The 18,102-nt window shown below is 39.6% G+C and overlaps 1 long non-coding RNA gene across 1 annotated transcript in view; it reads left to right on the plus strand.

Annotated features, from left to right (window-relative positions):
* LOC107180835 overlaps positions 1–18,102 on the plus strand; it is a 211,450-nt gene that overhangs the window by 382 nt on the left and 192,966 nt on the right. The window lies entirely within an intron of this gene.

An 18,102-nucleotide genomic window follows, 5' to 3' on the forward strand; every position in this document is an offset into this window, starting at 1 on the left:
TGAGGCAAGATAATTTTTCTTTTAATACCCTGCTGAATTTGGAATGCTTATAATCTAGCTCTGTTTTGATTATGCTATCCTCATGGGATGAGTTAGGACATTGTTTCTGGAACATTTGGTAGAACTCATCCATAAAATTGGCTGGGCTTAGTGTTTTTATTAGTGGGTGGTTCTCTGATGTTTTGGATCATCTTCTATAGGTTATTAGGCTATTCAGGCATTTACATTCTTTTTGAGTCAATTTTTGAAATTTCCCAATGAAACATTTTTACATCTAGTTTTTAAAATTTGAGTAATAAATATACAGAAAAATATAGTTTACATTTTTAAAACCCTAAGTACCTACCACCTGGAATTTACAATTAATAGTACTTTTTCATGTTTCCTTAAAAGTTTTTATTTTACCTTTTTAAGTACATATTATATCATACTATATGTTATTATTTAATATGTATGTTAAATATAATATTTATTATAGGGAATTAGCTCACACGGTTATGGAGACTGGCAAATCAAAATCTGCAGAACCGATTTCCCATCCTTAAAAGAGTTTTTAAGAGTGTTACTGTTTTTGTTTTTGGTTTTTTTAATGTTTATTTATTTTTGAGAGAGAGAGTGTGATACGGAGATGGGCAGAGAGAAGAAGACAGAATCCCAATTGGGCTCCACGCTGACTAGGGAGCCTGACGTGGCGCTCGAACTCAGGAACTGTGAGCTCATGACCTGAGCCGAAGTCCGACGCTTAACTGACTGAGCCACCTAGGCGCCCCAAAAGAGTTTTTAAATATAAGAACTAAAATATTACAGCTGAAGTGGATGTTCGCCTTCAGTTCCATTTTGTAACCCTTCCTCCAACTTAACTGCTCTCATGAATTTAGCAAGTATGTCTCTAGTCAATGTTTTTATGCTTTTACGTTCAGATAATCATGAGCAGCATATGGTTTGTGTGTTACCAGATTTGTTTCACTGGTAATGGGTTGGACATATGGTTCTTCACATTTTTTTTCACTCAAAATTTTCACTCTATGTTTTCATATATATAAAGTTAGTTTATTCCTTTTAATTGCCAGAGAGAGTATTACATGAAAATATAAATATCCTATCTGGAATGGATAAATATCTATTGGTAAACATTTAATCCTTCCCAGATTTTCACTATTATAAACAACACTGTAATTAACTTTGTCAAACATGGTTTTTTTCTGGGCCTGTACGAAAGTTTCCTAGGATTGAAGCCAGAGTGGATCAATCGTGTTGTATACACATTGTCAATTTTACTAAACATTTTCAAGTTTCCAGATTTCTCTCCAAACTAATTGTGCTTAGTTGGTGGCAGATTTAGTATTTGATTTAATATTATTAGACTTACTTATTTATTTATTTTAAATGGAAATGGTCTAATTGCTAATTAAGTTTAGGCATGTGTTCTATATGCTGTTCATTTGAGTTTCTTTGTGAATTGTCTGTTCATTTTTGCTTATTTTTCCTTCTTAATTTTGTTTTTATTTTCATCAAAGTTGATACATGCATAATTTAATAGGCCAAATAATTCTCCATGATTTCTTACAAAAACCAGTCCACTCTCGTACACCAGTATCCAGTTTCTCACGTGTCTTGCTCCAGTGGTGACCATTTTCAACTTTTAGCTCTTTCTTTGGCTATTTATCCACGTCTCTGCATACCAAGCTTATAATGATATTACTTCATTTCTCAATTTTTGCATTATCTGTTGAGTTCCCATGATAGAAGGTAAAGTTTGCGTGATAGAAGGCAAACATTTGATTCTCCTGCCTCTAGTAAACAAATATAATTGCCAGCCAGGTCCCCTCTCCCTATCTGCCCAATAAGTGTATATCATGATTTATTTATTTGTTTGTTTGTTTATTTTTACATTATTCTGTCTGTAGAAATGCTCCCTGGAACAGAAATGCTCCCTGGAACTGATATCTGTATGACACCAGTTACTTTTGTCCTTGTGCAACTTTTTGCTTTCCTTAAGGCTAATAATCATCTGGTATATGAATCTCCGTGGTCTGCCATAACAAATGACCACAAACTGGATGGCTTAAAACAGAAATTTATTCTCTCACTTCTGGAGGACAGAAGTCTGAAATCATGGTGGTGGGAGGGCCGTACTCCCTATGAAGCCTCTAGGGAAGAATCCTTCCTTGCCTCTTCTATCTTCGGGTGGTTGGCAGTAATCCTTGGCATTTCGTGGCTTGAGGCATTTTTGCCCTGGTCTTCAAGTAGACTTTTTTATTGTATGTCTGTCTGTCTCCAAGCCTCTTTCTTTATAAGAGACACCAGTCATTGGATTTAGGACCCGCCTCATTTTAACTTGATTACGTCTGCAAAGACGCTACTTGCAAATAAGACACATATATGTATATAGGGGCAGGGTGGGGGAGAGTTTAGGATTTCAGCATATCTTTTTGAGGAATGTGACTTAACCCACAACACCTAGTAGTAGCTATGCTGTCATTTGCATAGGTTTTTCTAATTGTTTACCCCCTGTCTGCCCTCTACCCCATCCCGATACATTTAAAGATGTTGAGGGGCACCTGGGCGCTCAGTCTGTTGAGTGTCCGACTTCAGCTCAGGTCATGATCTCACAGTTCATGGATTTGAGCCCCACATTGGGCTCTGAGCTGACAGTTTGGAGCCTGCTTGGGATTCTCCCTCTCCCTCTCTTTCTGCCCCTGCCCAGTTCGTGAGTGCTCTCTCTCTCTCAAAATAAATACACTTTTTTAAAAAAGAAAAGTTTACTGGACTTTGGGAATGACTCAAAATTCTTAAGGACATAACCCTGGGCAAAGTAGCTCTCTTTCCCAAGGGCAATTCCTGGAGAGAGACTTGCCTGTGAGCTGCCAGCAGCCAACAGGTGGCAGCACTGGTGCCTTGGCCCCCAGGGGGAATCTGGGTAGTGCACCACAGTACCCATTATACCATTCTGCCATTTTAAGAGAAATTCAGGATTCCAACTAGCATATCCTCTCTTCAGTTGAATATATTCTGCTTTTTGGCTTATCTATTGAGATTTTTATTTGGTAAGCATTTTTTTTCTAATATGGGTTTTGTTTTGTTTTGTTTTGTTTTGTTTTAAGTAGGCTTCACATCCTGTGCAGAGCCCAACACAGGGCTTGAACTCATGACCCTGAGATCAAGACCTGAGCTAAGATCAAGAGTCGGATGCTCAACCGGCTGAGCCACCCAGGCGCCCCTCTAATTTCTTACAATTAATCTTTTGTTTTATGAATGCAGCATCGGTTCTCCTCCCTCTGAGGTTTTCAGTTATACTCTTTTCAAAGTTTCCAGGTGTTTGCTGTATAAACTCTAATCTGGTGACCTTTCCTTTGTTCCTTAGCTTGCAGGTTACTCTTTCATGGTATTTGCTTGGTATTTACTTTAGATGTTTACTTTCTGGTTGCGTGCCCATCTTTGTAGTTGAGATTGGGTTAGCCTACGCGTGAAGGTGGTATGTGCACCACAGCCAGCCACAGGGATTGTAGAAGAGGGCGCGTTTAGCTGCCAGATAGTGCTATACGGTGGCTTCTCTTTGGAAACTGGAGCTCTCCCCTCCTCCGGAGCTTGGCCCAGCCCAACATTCACACCTAGTGCTCCAGTCCCTGCTCTGGTTGTGGGTTGATGAAATCAGCCACCCTGGTAGTTACTCCAGCATTCCTTCCAATAACTTGCGTCCACAGCCTCTACACGTGGAGTTCTTCTGGAATCCCTCCCAGCTTTCCTTTGACAATCACATGCCTTGTACTCTCTTTTCAAGATAGATGGGACACTGTATCACCTCACCGAATATCCTTTCCATCTTTCTTTTGGTATGCCTTCCTGAAATACTGAGGCCGGAACCTTCAGAACTACATTTTTTAGATTTCCTTGAAGCTCTAGTTTTGGATGTGATTTAGGTCCCACTAATCATTTACAACATAGGAGTTTTAGATTTTATTTATTTATTTTGAGAGAGAGAGATTGAGAGAGAGAGAGAGAATGCATGCATGCACTAGTGGGTGAGGGGCAGAGAGAGAGGGAGACAGAAGAACTGAAGCAGGCTCTTTGGACATCAGAGAGTCCAACATGGGGCTCGAGCCTATGAACTGTGAGATCATGACCTGGGCCAAAGTCAAGAGCCGGACACTTAACCAACTGGGTTTTAAGCATTGCATGAGTTTTAGAAGGCACACAGGCAACACGCTGAGGTAGAGGTTGACTTCTGTTGCCTCTGTTATTTCAACTGGCAAGACAGGTTGTAGAGGAGCTTGATTTTCCTGCAATGACTGTGGCACGGCTCTCAAAGCTCTAGCTTCATAGGTGAGAGGCAGGGCATAGCTTCTTTATTTTGATGCCGTGGATGGTGTCATAGGTGGCCTGGGTCTGGAGCCAACAGCTGCAGCAGCCAGTTGCTTCTGGCAGGGCCACAAGCTCAGTTCTATAACGTGGCTTTAAGAGGTATTCCCTGAAGCTCAGCTGAGAGCTGATCTTCTTCAGACCTCCCATGACTATGATACCCATTAGATATCCTGTAATAAATTCCTTTTAGCTTAACCAAACTGGAGTGGATTTTGTATGCAATAAAACCCTCACTGATACATGAGGATTCATGGCATTTTCTGGTATATTACAGTACAGCTTTCTTATTTCAAAGATGTTTTAGATTTTAGGGGTATTGCTAGTGGTTTTGGCGGTATGGTATTAGGATCACATGTTTAGGCATTTTGATTTCATCTTCCTAGTGAGGATTCACTTTACTCCGAGACAACAGAGTTTAATAGCATATTGTAACAAGAGATGTTTACTCTTAAAAAGATTTTGGTCCAAGCCTCTTGCAGTATAAAAGGTAATATCTTCCTCCTCCTCCTCCTCCTCCTCCTCCTCCTCCTTCTTCTTCTTCTTCTTCTTCTTCTTCCTCTTCTTCCTCTTCTTCCTCTTCTTCCCCGTCCCCTTCCCCTTCCCCTTCCCCGTCCCCTTCTCCCTTTTTTTGGCAACAGTTATTTAGCAGGTTCTTATCACACCTAAGCCTGGCTTGCATTTTTAAAAATTTGAGAGAGAGAGTGTGTGAATGGGGGAGAGGGGCAGAGAGAGAGAGAGAGAGAGAGAGAGAGAGAGAGAGAGGGGGGGGGGAGAGAATCTGAAGCATACTCCATGCTCAATGCAGAGCCCAATGTGGGGCTTGATCCCACAACCCTGGGATCATGACCTGAGTTGAAATCAAGAGTCAGATACTCAACCGACTGAGCAACCCAAGCATCCCATGGCTTGTGTTTTAGTAGAAACCACAAGTTGCAGCTGGAGCTCTCCATGAATCCAAGAGTGGCCCAAATCTTAACTTGATTACAAGTCTCCTCTTGATATAAGGGGACTTTGTAGGGGGTGTTAGTTAATTCTACCATAGTCTAGTAGTTAGTGAAATAATTCATAAGCCTAAAATAGCTAATATTAAGTACATCTTTAAAAATTATTATTGTAAATTTTTACAACCAAAGAATTCTAAATTTTTTTTTAAATTTCCATAAAGCATCAATCCTTCAAGGTTGATCATTACACTTACAAAACACTATTAACACAGGAGTGCCTGGGTAGCTCAGTTCGTTGAGCATCTGACTCTTGATTTTGGTTCAGGTCGTGATCCCAAGGTTGTGAGATCAAGCCCTGCTTTGGGCTCCATGCTGAGTGTGAAACCTACTTAAGATACTCTCTCTCTTTCCCTCTGCACCTCTCTCCCACTTGTGCTCTCTCTCTAAAAACAAAAAAGCAAACAAACAAAAAAACCAAAAACACACCAGGAGACAAATTGGGAGAAAATATTTGCAAAAGACCCAACTGATAAAGGATTCTTACCCAACATATACAGAGAATCTGAAAACTCAACAATAAGAAAAAAATCATATTAAGAAAAAGGGCAAAAGATCTGAACAGACACATCACCAAAGAAATTATACAGATTCCAAATAAGCATATGAAGCTATGTTCAACATTATATGTTATTAGGGAATCTCAAGTTAAAACAACCATGGGAGCAGTAGGAACTCTCATAGACTGCTGGTGGAAATGCAAAATGGCAGTCACTTTGGAAGACAGTTTGGTGGTTTCTTACAAAATTAAACATACTCTTACCATACAATCCAGTAATTACACTCCTTGGTATTTATTTACCCAACTGAGTGGAAAACTTCTGTCTACACAACAACGTGCACACCGATGTTTATAGCAGCTTTGTTCATAATGCCCGAACTTGGAAGCAACTGAGATTATTTGGTCCTTCGGTAGATAAATGGATGCGTAAAACAGTGATACATCCAGACAATAGACTATTTTTTAGCCCTGAAAAGAAGTGAACTATCAAGCCAAGAAAAGATATGGAGAAAACTTACATGTGTATTAATAAGTACAAGAAGCCAATCTGAAAAGGTTATATATATGGTATGATTCTAATTGTATGACATTCCAGAAAAGGCAAAACTATAGAGACAGTAAAAAGATCAGTAGTTGCTACGGGTTAATGAGGAGAAAGGGATGAAGGTGAGGCACAGAAGATTTTTAAGGCTGTGAAATTATCCTGTATGATACTATAATGGTGATACATACATACATTTGATAAAACCTTTAGAATGTACACCAAGTGTGAGCCTTAGTGTAACCGATGGACTTCAGGTGATAACAATGTATCAGTGTAGGTTCACCGATGGTAACAAATGTTTCTCGTGTGTGTGTGTGTGTGTGTGTGTGTGTGTGTGTGTGTGTGTGTAGGAGGTATATGAGAACTATTTTACAGTCAATTTTGCTGTAAATCTAAAACTGCTTTAAAATATAAAGTGTATTTAAAGGAAACATTAGGACAAATTAAAAATATATTTTTTAGGGGCACCTGACTGGCTCAGTCGGTACAGCATGCATCCATTTGTGGGTTTGGCTTTTGGCTTTGTCCAGCAGACGGCAGAAGAGATTACTCAAGACTCCATGCAAGTTAAGCGAGGTGAGAAGGAGGCTAAGGGAGGTCTCCCCCAGCTGCTCTCAAGCTCCCTTATTTATTAAGCATACATTCAGGGAAACAATGTGCAGTAGGTCAGTGGGCTATGTGCCAGAAAGAGTATTGAAAACGTGCAGAAAAACAAGTTAAGACAGGATAAAATATTCCATGCGATAACGTGGTCTAAGGAATTTATGAGCACAAGCAGTACCTAACCCCTAGATATATATTAACTAGATAAGAGAAACATGACCCACTGTTTTCAGCAAGGCCAGAAAGCAGTATTCTGCTTTGCAATGTGTTCCCTATAATCTCCTAACCCAGGACATAGCTTTTTGATTTTCCACAACTATTGATCTTGGGGTTATGAATTTGAGCCCCTTGTTGGGTGTAGAGGTTTCTTTTTAAAAAAATCTTTAAAAATTTTTTTTTAAGTTTATTTATTTATTTTGAGAGAGAGAGCAGGGCAGGGGCAGAGAAAGAGGGAGAGAGAGAATCCCAAGCAGGCTCCATGCTGTCAGTGCAGAGCCCGATATGGGGCTCGAATTCACAAACTATGAGACCATGACCTGAACTGAAATCAAGAGGTGGACGCTTAACCGACTGAGGCACCCAGGTGCCCCCAAAATAAAATCTTTAGCATATATAACACATATTGTTGTTTGTTTTTGTTATATGGTTAGACTTACAGGGTAATTTTAAGTATTTTTATTAAAATTATACTTAAAGGTAGAGCTAAAAGATAAGCATGTTAGTTGATAAAATGCCTCTTACTATCACTATTATCATAATAGTTACTATTTTACTTAAAAAAATCCTCAGTAGGCTTTAGAAATTTAGAGATCAGTGATGTTCACATTGAGAAAAAACATATCTATACTTGACAACAATGCTTTTTGTCTTCTGATGTTGCTATTAATATTTTCATGCTATAATGACCTCAGTTAAAAGTGTGGAAAAGAATCCCTTTAATACAGCATTGGCCAGTACAGTAAAGCTGTATTTACAGCCAGTCGAATTGTCAAGAGGGTTACTCATCCACTGGGTAATTTCACAACCCTGTTCTTAAATTTGGTTGCTTTGGACACATCTTGTCCTGGAAACAAAATCTAGGCTCCATAATACATTCAGAAATAGTGGATTCATGTCTTTTTTCCAGCTGGTCCTGGTAGGGTTTACACATTTACTCCTACACCATAGGAACAGCTGTTCGAAGAGCTGAAGGGTGCATTCAATTCCATTACTTTGGCACAATAGAAGGTCGCATAAAAGAGAGAGACTCTCTCAGCCTGTCCATAGTTGGAAAATTAATTCTTTTAAGTGCTTTTAAAAAAATCTCTACAGGTGGTCAGATCTTATGAACTTAGGACCAGCAATGACCTCATCACCTTCAGCTGGTCTAAAAGTTATCTTTGGCTGCTGAGTACTTTATGAAATCTTGTTAATTATGATTGTTTTTCCTAGTTATAAGTCCTTCTGGATAAATTTTTATAAAACATTTATTTTTATTGCTTACATAACTACATAAAATATTTTCATTGGTGTCAAAATGTCATGTTATTGCCAAACAGATTCCATTTCAATTTCTAGAAATTATTGGAAAGTTAATATTCACATTTAATGGCACCCTTGCTATAGTATTAAATCATGCTTTGCTGAAATTTACAACAGAAGTCATAATTACATTGTGTTTATACAGAATAAAGCACAGAATAGACAACCATTCCAGTTAATCTCTATGGTTAATAATTATATTTTCCTTTCTCTTAAAGATAAATCATGAATGAAATTCAGTGTCATTTTGAAACTGAGTTTTCACGGAAATGATTTTCATGGACACTCATCCTTCACTTCTCTTTACAGCACAGTGGTGTTTTAGTTTAGGAATCATAAATTAAATCTTTCTCCTGGTTTGGGAAACTGTACCCTATCCATTTCTATGTTAAGAAAAGAGAAAATATTTTAAAGAGTAAGATTAGGTAGGAAAGTCATAGTGCTACCTAGGCATTTGGTTTCTCCTTAGAGATGTCATTTCAAGAAAACTCAACCTCCATATAGACATCATTTCAGGATGTAACAGGTTTTTTTTTTTTATGTTTATTTTTGAGAGGGAGAGTGAGCACAAGTGGAGGAGGGGCAGAAAGAAAAGGGGACAGAGGATCCAAAGAGGGCTCTGCACTGACTGCCTGTGGTGGGGCTTGAACTCGCGAACTATGAGATTGTGACCGGAAGTCGGATGCTTAACGACTGAGCCACCCAGGCACCCCCAGGATGTAACTGTTCAAGTGCAGAGCTACACTTTTGGGTGGAAACGTCCTTTGGAGTTACACATTGAGGCTCGTTTAGTCATCCCGAGTAATGAGCTTTCAGCAGTAATCATGTTCACTCTTGGTTCCCAGTCTGGGGGAATCCCCAGGAGAGCTGGAGAATAACTAAAGGGCGGACTTGAATCAGGTCTGCCGGAGCACCTGCCATCATTCTTCAGGTCTTCTTTGCCTGGATCTTGCGTCTCTTCTCCCGTGGACTGAATTGTGCAACCTCCCTGCTTCCCCCTTCATTTGTTGAAAACCTAAACCCCAATGTGATGGCGTTTGGAGGTGTGGCTTTTGGGAGATAAGTAGGTGTATATTATGTCACAAGACGGCATGCCTTCATGATGGGATTAGTGTCTTGTAAGAGGCGACTTCAGAGAGCCTGCTGCTTCTCTCTCTCTCTGCCATGTGAGCACACAGTGAGAGGTCAGCCGTCTGCAAGCCAAGAGGGAAGCTCTCAACAGAACTCAAGCATGCCGGTCCCCTGATCTTGGGTTTCCAGGCTCCAGAACTGTGAGAAACAAATGTCTGCTGTTTAAGCCACCCAGTCTACCATGTTTTGTTATGGAAGCGGCTGACTAATCCATCCTCCAAAGACAGGAGATTTGAAGCCTGAGTACACGGGAAAGGTGCAGTGGGGAATTCAGATGGTGGTCTACGCAGTTCAGGAACACAATGTTTTAAAAGTTTCGCTATTGGTTCAGTATTCTCTTCTAGTGTATCAATAGAACCGCAGAAGAAGATTCAGTTGAAGAGATGGCATTAGAAGGACAGCATTCTGGTGGGATCAATAAAGAGTTTGTAAGTCAATTACCTTTCTGCCTGTACTGATTTTTGATAATGAAAGGAAATTTAAAAAGTAGACGTTATTTATGGGGTGCCTGGGGGCTCAGTCGGTTGAGTTTCCGACTCTTGATTTCAGCTCAGGTCATGATCTCACAGTTCATGACATTCAGCCCCTGACAGCACGGAGCCTGCTTGGGATTCTCTCTCCCTTTCTCCCTCTGCTCCCCCAACCCGGTGGCTCATGCTCTCTCTCAGTTGGTGAAGTGACCAACTTCAGCCACAGTCTCCCGGTTCATGAGTGTGAGCCCTGCATTAGGCTCACCACTGTCAGCACAGCCTGCTTCAGGCTATGTCTTGATATCTCAGAGCCTGGAGCCTGCCTCAGATTGTGTCTCCTTCTCTCTCTGCCCCTCCTCCACTCACACTCTCTCTCTCCCTCTCAAAAATAAATAAACCTTAAAAAAATTTGAAGAAAGTTGAATTTATAGGTTAAGTTATGGAATATTCTGAACTGGATACCATGCCTTCCTGATAATATTCTGATTAAATATTTGTTGATTTGACATAAATATTTGTTGATCTACTTTATGGCATAAATTTAGCAAAGAATAGGAGTCCTATCAAAATCTTTATTACATTTTTGTGGGAAAGTATACCTTTATGGCTCACTCATACTAGATGTGACACTGATTACTTGGGAGTGAGAGTAAAGATTTGCCCTGGCAAATTTGGAAACACAGCTTAAAAGTAGGTAATACACACCTGGAGACCCTTTCTCTCCAGCCTTGACTCAGGTACCTATTATCTTGACTTTCCCTAAGTCATCAGAGCATATATTTACTTTGCTTCTCCCCCCTCCCCTTTTTGAGATTTAATTGCCATATAACCTTGCAGTGATCACCACAACGTTGTTAGTGAATGTCCATCACCTCACATAGTCACAATTTTTTTTCTTGTGATAAGAACTTTTAAAATCTACCCTTGTAGCAACTTCTAAATATACACGTCAGTATTATTAACTATAATCATTATGTTGTATGTTACATTCCCAGAACATATTTATCTTACAAATAAAAGTTTGTATCCTTCGACAATCTTGCACCTTTTGAATTGGGTGAGGCTGGCCAAAGGTACAAACTTCCAGCTTAAATTGCTTCTAGAAAATGCCAAATCCTACTGAATAAAAACAAATGCATATGTTTAATATTTGTCATACTGCATTTTTATTTTTATGGAATATTGCTTCAAATAAGCAGGGATTCATCTAAGACATAGCTCTTTTTTTTTTTTTTTTTCTTTTGGTCACATGCAGATCTGTGTTGTAACTAAATGTTACTAAATGTGACAGAATTCTGCCTATAGACCTGAGTAGGACATATTCCATTGTGATAGATAGAATAAAAGTCCCCAAAGATATCCACATCCTAATCCCCAGAATGGGTGACTATGTTACCTTATCTGGCAAAAGGGACTTTGCATATGTGATTAAATTAATAATTTTGATAGGGGAAGATTATGCTGGATTCTCCAGGTGGGTTCAATATCATCATAAGTCTCCTGAGAAGAAGCAGAGTCAGAGTAGAAGATGTGATGAAAACAGAAGTCAGACTGAGAGGGAGAGAGAGAAAAAGAGAGAAGGGGGAAGAGAAACAAAGATATTGAGATAAAAAATGTTTATTTTTTTATTTTTATTTTTTAAATATCTTTTTAATGTTTATTTCTGAGACAGAGACAGAGCATGAGTGGGGGAGGGGCAGAGAGAGAGGGAGACACAGAATCGGGAGCAGGCTCCGGGCTCCCAGCTGTCAGCACAGAGCCCGACGCGGGGCTTGAACCCACAGACTGCGAGATAGTGACCTGAGCCGAAGTCGGTCGCTCAACAGTCTGAGCCACGCAGGCGCCCCCAAAAATGTCCATTTTTGAGAGACAGAGGCACACACGTGTGAGCTGGGAACTGACCCTGCTGACCGTAGTGAGTCGATACAATGCGGGGCTCAAAAGTCACAAACTGTGAGATCATGACCTGCGCCAAAGTCAGATGCTTAATAACAGAGCCACCCAGGCTCCCAAAGATGTTGAGATTTGAAAATGCTAGGCTGCTGGTTTTGAAGCTGGAGGAAGAGGACAAGTTAAAGAATGTAGGTGCCTTTAAATTTTTTTTTTCAACGTTTTTTATTTATTTTTGGGACAGAGAGAGACAGAGCATGAACGGGGGAGGGGCAGAGAGAGAGGGAGACACAGAATCGGAAACAGGCTCCAGGCTCCGAGCCATCAGCCCAGAGCCTGACGCGGGGCTCGAACTCAGGGACCGCGAGATCATGACCTGGCTGAAGTCGGATGCTTAACCGACTGCGCCACCCAGGCGCCCCTGTAGGTGCCTTTAGAAGCTGGAAAAGGCAAAGAAATGGATTCTTCCCTGGGGCCTCCAGAAGGAACACAGCCCTGCCAACTCATTTTAGACTTCTGACTTCCTGAATTAGAAGAAAATAAATGTGTGGGGTTTTTGTTTGCAAGTAATCTCAACACCCAACATTGGGCTTGAACTCACAGCCCTGAGATCAAGAGTCACATGCTGTGTGGACTAAGCCAGTCAGGCACTCCTGTTTTGTTTCAAGCCACTAAGTTTGTAATTTGTGACAGCAGCAGTAGGGAAATAGTGCATCAATCACCACTGATTTCATTTTCTTCACATGGTACAGCTAACACCAATTAAAAGCAATTTAAACGTTAGACACTAGTTTTAAAGTCTCTAAAGAAACAGGCATGGTGGACATGAGACTGGCTAATTTACCCTTCTGACATGTACTCGAACATCGAAAGCTGGGAGAGCTGGTAGTGAGCACACAGTACCTGCCCATTACTGCTCAACACGCTTCAGATTCACACTGTTCACCCACCTGGGGCTACTGAGTGCTGGAAATGTGGCCAGTGTGAAAGGAGATTTGTGCTGCACGCCTAAAATACACCATGGATTTTATGAAGAGGAATGTAAAATAGCTCACTAATAATTTTTTAATATTGACCACATTATCATTGAAATGATACTATTTTGGATAAATTGGGTTAAATAAAATACATTACTAAATTAATTTCAATTTCTTTTTACTTTTTGAATGTGAAATGAAAACATTTAAATTACACCTGTGGGTTACATTATGTTTCTATTGGACAGTGCTGCTCTAAACAGGTAATTCTAGGGGCGCCTGGGTGGCTCAGTTCATTGAGTGTCTGACTCTTGATTTTGGCTCAGGTCATGATCCCAGGGTCATGGGATGGAGCCCTGCATTGGGTTCCACGCTGAGCATAGAGTCTGCTTAAGATTCTCTCTCTCTCTCTCTCTCTCTCTCTCTCTCTCTCTCTCTCTCTCCCTTTCCCTTCATCATGCTGTCTCTGTCTAAAAAAAAAAAAAAATTAAGCAGATAATTCTATGTAGTGATGTGATTAACATAATATAGATTATTTACCATGTTGATTAATATATTATTGAATAATGGGGCACCTGGGTGGCTCAGTTGGTTAAGCATCTGACTTCAGCTCAGGTCATGATCTTGAGGTTCATGGGTTAGAACCTCGAGTCAGGCTCTGGGCTGACAGCTCAGAGCCTGGAGCCTGCTTTGGATTCTGTGTCTCCCTCTCTCTCTCTCTGCCCCTCCCCCTGCTCATGCTCTGTCTCTCTGTCTGCCTCTCCCTCCCTCTCTCTAAAAAATAAATAAACATTAAAAAATTTAAAAAAATGTATATTATTGAGTAATGAGTATAACAATGCAGCTGAGTTAATGGATTTATTTTCATACATTTTACACGTTTTAAAACTAATTATCTACATTTTTTATAGTCCCATCCTCCTAGAATCTGATCTCCACAATCTCAAGTTAAATTGTGGTGAGTTAAGTCAGACTTTAAAGAAAATCTAGACGGAGAACCTGAGGGATGTGGGAAATACTATTAGCAGTTCAAAGGTAACATTTTTGCATGAGGAGAGGCATTATTTTCTGTGGTGGATGAAAGTGATCTTTGCACATGTTTTGTTGTTGTTGTTTTTCCAAGAAAGGAAAGGTGTGTGTTAAATTGAAAACATTGTTACTAGGAAAGCCTCAATTTTAGGTGATGTTTCTTGTAACAGCCAAAACATGTTTTTCCTCTGATATAGGAATACTCACAGAGAAGGTTTAGAATTAAAAAGAAGAGGCAGGTTGCCTGGATAAAATAATCCAATTGAAGCCATTCAGAAAAAGCTAAATCCTCTGGGCTCAGGAACACAGACGTGTCTGGATGAAAACAGAACAGGCTGTCAAATGAGTGATTAGGTTAGAGATGCCTAGACCATTGGTTGATTTCTATATAGTTTAGGAATATGGAGAAAGCCAGTATAACAGCTTCAACATTTGGGATACATATGCATTTTTACCTGCAGATAGTATGAGTATTTCTGTCTTCATGGACATCACATCTTTCTCTTCCTGAAGAAATACAATTTCTTTTGAAATCCAGTTAATGTTTCATGAAGGCATCTAGCCAGTGTAATTTCCTGGAACAGATTAATGTTTGTAAGATCAAGAAATCTTAGGAAACTAGACAGAATCTGTAAGCAATTATATTTGGGGTGATGATTACCTTAGAGTTCAGAGAGGAAAAAACTATATATGTGTATTAGGAATATATATATATATATATATATATATACACACATATATATATATGGAATATATATGCTTGTATATATAGAATATGTGTATGTTTTAGAATTAAATATACATATATATCAATGCATATATATCATGTATATGTACAATATATGGGTATGCGTATATATATATGTGCACTTACATATGTATATGTATATATATATATAATATATATGTTCCTAACACATACATATATACGGTTATATAAGTGCAAAAGCAAAATGATGAACATTTGGTAAAAGACAAAGACAGATTTTGCCTCCTGGGTCCTTCGTGCCATATTCAGAATGCCAAATATCATGTAGGATATGAGGATCATGCTTTGACCTTCAGCATGAGCAAATCGATATATTAAGGAAATTATTCCAACTTTAAAATTTCAGTAAGTGAGTAAATGTTATAAGTCATTCTCAGTGGGAGGATTTCTCTGTAATTTCTTGGATCAACCTCCCTCATCCCCATTTCACTGCCTTATTGTGTAAGGGCTGCCTCACCCAGTATCTCCCATGTGGTGTAGGTATCGACCATCTCAAGTGGCCTATTATGAAGCGGTAGCCTTGGAAAAGCTTTCCCTACTTCCTGATAATATCCCTGTGTATATATGTCATTGTGATACATGTACAGGAAAGTTATCAGGGAATAGGAAAAGCTTTTCCAAAGACTACTGGCATTGGATGGAAGTCAGCTATCAGAGGCTTATATCCAAGGGGACTTCTGTCGGCAAATGTCCTTGTTTTTTCCCTCGTTGGGAGTGGAGTGTAAATTTCCTGGCTTGCCAAGGATATTAAAAGAGCCCATTCATTAAAATAACTTAGTTTTCAGACTTGAAAGAAATAATTTTTCTGATTTCTTAGATAAGATACCGATTGGATATAAATGCCCTTAGGCAGGACCTCTTGCCAGTTGTTATGCCAAATCCAGAACTGTTTATGTTTGCAAAGCAGGCACTTCAAAACCTGAGTACTCTTGGTTAAAATTGTCAAGTTATGAGGCTGAGTGAGGACATACCAGATTTACCTGCCTTGGGGCCCTACTAAGACCGGTTGGCTCTCTCTGAGCCATAAAACTTTTTATTATTTTTTCTGCATATATTATGCCATGGAACCGTGTAGCCTTCTGGGAATTCTGCTGCTTGTAAAATGGCCCAACATTTTTGTTGGCTCAAGTGCAGGGTGAGAATTGCTCATCACCCTTGCAGAGCAACTGGAGACCTCTTTCGGAGTTCATTGGTTAACCTGCACTGGAGAGCAGTTAATAAGCCAGGGAAGGAAATGTTAACATTAAATTAAAATATGTGAAGGAGGATCCCTGTAAGCATCAGATAGGCTAGATGCAGTAGGTGCACTGAAAGTCAGAATTCAGGGAAAGAACCAAGTGCTTTGTTCTTTTTTTTTTTTTAATGTTTTTATTTATTTTTGAAGGAGAGAGAGAGAGAGAGAGACAGAGCATGAGCGGGGGAGGAGCAGAGAGAGAGGGAGACACAGAATCAGAAGCAGGCTCCAGGCTCTAAGCTGTCAGCACAGAGCCCGATGTGGGGCTCAAACCCACAAACTGTGAGATCATGACCTGAGCCGAAGCCGGACGCTCAACCGACTGAGCCACCCAGGTGCCCCCCAAGTACTTTGTTCTTTTCCAAGGCATGCAGAACTCATTATTGTTGATGGAAATGAAATCCACAAGGCTGAGTGCCTCAAATAAGTCAGGGGTTGGAAATCTTTGGCTCAACTTTTTTGGCCAAAGAGTTTCTCTGAAGAGAAGCTTGCTTACCCTACTGCGAGAACATTCATTATAAATCATATATAAATAAATAATATTTAATAAATATTATTATAATTATTTCATAAACAATCACCACACATCTTTCTATATATGGTTTTATCACATTTTTCCAAATCTGGCTTCTTAATGGTGAAGGTATGGATGGATTAAAACCAAATGCTTCAAACTTACTCCCAGAGAATATGGAATTGGTCTTAGAAGGAAGTAATCTTTGGGCTGATAGGTAAGTCATGGACTAGATGTCTCCTCTTGGTAGATCGTATTGAATTCTTAAGATTGTCAATGGTTATAATTGAGCCAGTTGGAGTAGCCAAAAGGGTGACAGAAAGTATAATATAGCAATGATGAATCAGGCCTTGTAATCTGCAGACCATGTGCCAAATCCCCATTAACTTCAGTCTTATTTGATATATAAAATTTAGTGGTATATAGTATAACAAAATGATTGTGCAGAGTTTTATTTAGCTGTTTGTGTTGTAAAGACTAGAGTCACGTATTCCAAAAATTTTATGAAGGTTTAATGTAGCAGTAACCATATATTGCTTGGGAAGATAGTGTCTCAGAAACCCAAGAACAGGGTTAAGAGTAGAACAATCCCTGTGGAAAATGGAACAGGAACTAGAAAATGCTTTGGGATCAAAGACAAGTCTGAGGTTCTCAAAAGTAGGAGCCTATTAATTTCACTCTGGGTGTCCAACTGTAAGGTGAAGTCATTATGCATCCAGTGTCTTCTCAATGATTACCAAATGGCTGGCCTTTTCTGTATATTACTATTCTGATTCCTGCAGGAGGCATTCTGGTCTGTTTGGGTAAGCATTTATTGGCAAGGCCAATAAGTCTGCTAGTCCCCGGGAATTTGTTGTGGTTGGGTTTGATCTATATGCCCAACATTGATCTAAATGTTGTGATTACATTTCTCCACAATCAGTGAGGCACAGGTAGAAAAAAGACAAAGACCCTCTTTATTGGAGAGCACATCTTTTCAATGTCTGTGAATGTCAGTGAAACTCAAGATGCCTTCTCTAGGTCAGACTCAGCCTACTAACCTGTCTACCTCACAGTTGAAAACCATAGATTTCCTACAGGTAAGTGACAGAGCAGAGCCAATCTTAGGCAAAGGGTCAAGTAGGCAATGAAGTTTTGTTGTCAGGGTCATTCTTCTCAAACCCAGAGCCATTTTGTATCCTAGTAAATTAAAGGCAGCTGTAGTTTTCTAGGAAGAGGATGTGACTTAGTGTCAGGAGATACCCTTACACCACACCTTTGCCCGTATTCAGTAGCCTTGGGTAAATCAACAAGCTTCTCTGAGCCTTAGTTTCCTCCTTGTAAAATGTAACTATAATATAAAGTTGTTTTAAATAATGTATGGAAGAGAGGGGGACATGGTAGGTCATTATTTAATATCTACTTTAAAAAAAACAGAGGTGGAAGGAGTACCTCATGCTCCATCTTCCAGATGTGGAAAGTGGGGTCCAGATTTCACTTAAGTCAACACTAAAACCCAAATCTCTTGACTTCTGCAAGTTCCCTCTAGGTTTTTACGTAATTCTCAAAACTTGCT

The sequence above is a fragment of the Panthera tigris genome, chromosome C2 (assembly GCF_018350195.1).
Source record: "Panthera tigris isolate Pti1 chromosome C2, P.tigris_Pti1_mat1.1, whole genome shotgun sequence".
In the NCBI taxonomy this organism is placed as follows: domain Eukaryota; kingdom Metazoa; phylum Chordata; class Mammalia; order Carnivora; family Felidae; genus Panthera; species Panthera tigris.